This window comes from Odontomachus brunneus, unplaced genomic scaffold (genome assembly GCF_010583005.1).
Source record: "Odontomachus brunneus isolate Ranch 3 - 2012 unplaced genomic scaffold, Obru_v1 Obru_scaffold_132, whole genome shotgun sequence".
NCBI lineage: Eukaryota > Metazoa > Arthropoda > Insecta > Hymenoptera > Formicidae > Odontomachus > Odontomachus brunneus.
Genome location: NW_022639582.1, coordinates 680478 through 684868, shown reverse-complemented (window position 1 = coordinate 684868; position 4391 = coordinate 680478). Strand labels below are relative to the sequence as shown.

Here is a 4391-nt window from a genome sequence, read left to right as displayed (position 1 = left end):
AAGAAAGATAGTATAAGTTTACTCTTGGTCCGATAGACTGTTTGTCAAAAAACTTTTTTTTAATTTTTCTGGCTTATAATTAAACATATTGATTTGTGCTTTTGGAACAATGTTTGGAACAACTAGAACAATCTATATCGATATCGGAATGCTTTATTTTCAAAAAATGGGGTGCCAGGTCAAAAACATTTTTTTCATTTTTTGGACTTATAATTCAACTTACGGATTTGTCCTTTTGGAACAATGTTTGGAACAACTAGAACAATCTATTGCGGTATCAGAATGTTCGATTTTCGAAAAGTGGGGTGCCAACTTCATACACTCGGATCACGATGGAGTGGAGCTTCGGAAGTACGAAAGCAGTCGTACGTTGCGCTTCACCTTCCCCGCTGTCTCAGGGGTTGACGACCTATCATACTGTGGAAAAGTCCCGGTCGGAATCTTATCCCGGAAATTCGCGTCATGCTTTTGACGATCTCGCGGTTTTTTATTCTACTTTCGTTCCGGCAACTAATTGCGCACTTTCCAAAGAACATGCCCGATTCACATTCGCCAATTGTTCGTAACATTTGCGTTTCTAACGACGAACGAGCCCGAGCGAAGGATTGACCGGTCAATCGATGAAGTAACTACGGACACGTTTCTCAACACATTTAATTAGAATATACATAAATGACGTCATCAAACGACATTAAATCACAATAAGCTGTTCCAAGCTCTTTGAATGATTGCCTTGGACCTTGTACCAGTTACGTTCAATTGAAACATTAGCGCTAGTCCCACGCGTGCGTGCGCTTCATCAACAGTACTTGACGCGACGTTCCATTACTACATATTGTGCGTCGCGCTACACATTATTTATTTATCAAAATTAGATTTGAATATGATATTTCGCGAAAAGGATACTTCTTCCAATAGCTATTACAATTTAACATGCGTATATTTGCTTTTGTAAGCAAGTACGGCGAAAAATAGACTCAGTCCTGTTTCTTAGCTTATCAACTCAGCTTATCAGCCTGTTAATATTTCATTGAAATCGTCACGTTGATCCAATCTACTAGCTAAATAGGGCGGTCAAAAAGTCGAATGCGTCGGTTTGGAGACACGCACAGACATTGTTCCGATATTCACTGAAAATTTTCTAATACTGAAAAGATATAGTTCACGTCACGTACAGTATAGATTTTCTGTATTGATAGCGAATATCGGAACATAATCACAGATGAACCGATTATTACGTCAGAGAACACGAGAGGAACCATTTCCTCGCCGGGCAAGTGGAAATTCAACGCGCATGTTCCAAGGCCCGGCCGTTGTTTACACCCACGCACACCCGAATTACACCAAGTAATGAAAGCTGTTGCTTCAGGAGAGAAAACAAGAAACAAAGAGATCTTCTCAAGAGATCCTCAAGAGCATGGACAGCAGAACGACGCGTTTTTGCTAGTTGCACATATATTCTCGTCGCGTGCGAGTAGGTAGGCGACGCACGTAGTAGTATCGATTGTCAACCGATGCGTAACGCATATACCGCACGCGCATGCACACACACGCACCGCCAGCGTAGCGGTCAGCTGTTCGCAAAATGACAGGCAGGTGTTCCGAGTTGGCAGTATCGCCGGCGTTGGTTGCACGCCAAACCCAAACGGCATATTTCTCCACGTCGATCACGACGTTCGACTTGATGTCTTATTGTTAGGAAAATATGATCAAAGCGACAATTAACACGTACGAATATTTTTCTCTCTTTGTTTAATATTCTCTACGTTTCTGACGAGTGAACATACCATGAACATTTCTCGTATCAACTAAAGCATCTTAGGTCGTCACGACAACTGCAATTGTTCGAGGAAATGATAAATACGACAATTACGCTGTTAAGAAATGTCCGCTGATGATAATGCGCGGAATGGGCCGTGAGACAAGAATAGAACAGCCGTTCCCAATGCTGCACGATCAAGAATAAATTATTATACACGAATATGAGAGATATAAGTCTTATTAGGTTATTAATATCGCAGTTGAACATGGAATTATCGAGATATTAATAATGCACTTGCGGTCTCGCGTGCTAACGGAAAATTGTCACGTTTGGTGGACGGAATGGTTTTAATTAGCTTTCGTTTAAATCGAGTTCATAAAAAACACGTGCTTAATCTGTGTTTGAATAATCGCTCTCATTGTAACGTGATATCACAACGAATGACTACGATACGGATATAACAATGACACCACATACTATGTCTGTACACGATTAGTATAAAATAACGATCGAATAATGACAAAAATATAATAAAGTGTAATAAATATTAACAATTTCTTTCACATCTTTCCCGAAAGTAACATAATGAACATCAATCCGACTAACGAACATCAATTCGAGTAACTTAATCGCACACAAACAGTTCGTAAACAAATTCGTTTCAATGAGTATGAAGCTAATTAATTTACATTAAAGCATTGAAAGCTTATACAAATTATTGTCAATATGTGTCATGCCGTGTCGAGCGCGTCCACGTCGAATCTTTGCAAAAAGACTCCCGAAGAGCGTCTTGCGTCGCGCAGGATTGAGTGTTTTTAGGACAGCTGCGTGCGGACTCGCGAAAGAGGGCAAATCAAGGTCGGGCTCTCACCTTGAAAATCGATCGCGTTGAAGGCGTCAGTGCGACGAGCGACCCCGGAATATAATGGCGTTCGTCGGGATACAACGTTAAACTCGGGGCGAGCTCGCGCGGCCCCGCGAAAATTGCTCCTTGTGCGTCGTCGACTATCGCTGAACACACGACGAGGCTTCGTAGGGTTCTGATGGGTTTGATGAAGGCCGGCCCGCCCGTGTCCCGTGAGTGAGATCGCTTCACAAGGGGAGCCGCCATCGCGCCGACTCCGAAAAGTCTGCAAAGCCGACGCCGGGCTCATGGAAGGGATGCATCATCGATCGCCCGTACGACGCGAGGTCTACGGCCTTTAACCGCCGCAGCACCTCCTCGTCCCTCCACGAGAACTTGTACTTTCAATGGTAAATATAGGTGACGGGTAACACGAACATCGTCCTCTTCATTCATTCGTGTCAATTGGGACTCCTCTTGTCCATGGGAATCCTTAGATCAATCTATAGCTAATTCCTCCTCGACGAAGATGCCAAAGCGTCGGTGCTTCCAGGATCACAAACTGTGAACGGCCTAGATTTGTGTGAATTCCGGGAGATGCGAATCAACATGGCAGGAAATTTATTTTTCATTTTGTTTCAAGCAGACGAATTAATCTTAGAATTTTTATTTAGTGTTTCGGGAATATTGCTAAAACTGAAATTCAAATGAATTGTATAGAAAATACGTGGAAGCATATAAAAATATAATTTATATTGTTATATGATAATTTATGGTTAACAGAACGGTTTGGTGATGCTTTGGTTCGCTACAGGACTGCGAAGAAGTTTAGAAGAGGATATCGCATAGTCGAGTAATACGTTATTTAAATACACAGCGATTCATCACATTTGAGAAAAAAATTGCAACTGTTGCTTTTTTTAAGTTATATTGTTCACTTTCAAAAATTTTAAGTGTTAAAAGATATTTTATTTTTAACACAAATTATTTTTACATCGAGGTAGAAACTTTATATGACAAGTTTTTGAAGAATTTATCAGAGAGTGAAATTTGTTTTTTTAAATTAAACATTACATTTATTTTCAATGTATATATAATTAGTTTTCACAGTGTATATGTTGAATGATACAGTAATACATTGTCGAAGACTCAATTCGACATCGAGCTAGGTTGGCCGAGCGGTCTAAGGCGCCAGACTTAAGTTCTGGTTCCCATCTGGGAGCGTGGGTTCGAACCCCACACCTGGCAAAACTTTTTTTTTCTTTACAGAAAGCGATTAATAAAAAAAACTATAAACTTCTCTCGCGAAATGTATAAATAAATTTATTAAAAATCGAAATTATTCTTTTATAGACATATATAATATCTGCAAAAAGTCAAGTGAATTATTAAATTAAGGATAAAAAAGTTGGGATATGGACTGATATGAATTGATATTAAATCAATTATCCTCACAACATTTTTTACTATGTATAATTCCTATATCAACAGTTATTTGAATCCAACGTTATAAAATTTTATTATTAAACTTTACTGAGTGTATAGTTTCAGTGTACATTTAATTTGAACTGCCTCGCAGCTCAAGTTATTAGAATTTAAAGTTCTCAGTAAAAAAGTTCATCGGCAGCTCAAAGTAGATATTATTTCTTGTCAGAGAATAAAAATGTATTCGATCTGCTGTTTAGTCGTAGTATTGAAGAATGAAAAGTTTTTAATCTATCGTTCTATTGTGATGTTTGAAAGTCAAGGTTCTTTGACCTGCCGTTCAGACGTATTATTTGGAAA

The 4391-nt window shown here is 39.3% G+C and overlaps 1 protein-coding gene and 1 non-coding gene across 2 annotated transcripts in view; one reads left to right on the top strand and one right to left on the bottom strand.

The window, feature by feature from the left end:
* LOC116850025 overlaps positions 1-2851 on the bottom strand; it is a 19685-nt gene extending 16834 nt beyond the window's left edge. Inside the window, exon 1 of the mRNA XM_032827796.1 lies at positions 2634-2851. The gene's annotated coding sequence lies outside the window, so the exon portion shown is untranslated. The remainder of the gene's footprint in view (positions 1-2633) is intronic.
* Positions 2852-3770: 919 nt separating this feature from the next.
* Positions 3771-3854, top strand: Trnal-uaa. The gene has a single exon. It is a non-coding gene; the product is annotated as a tRNA-Leu (tRNA).
* Positions 3855-4391: the final 537 nt, after the last annotated feature.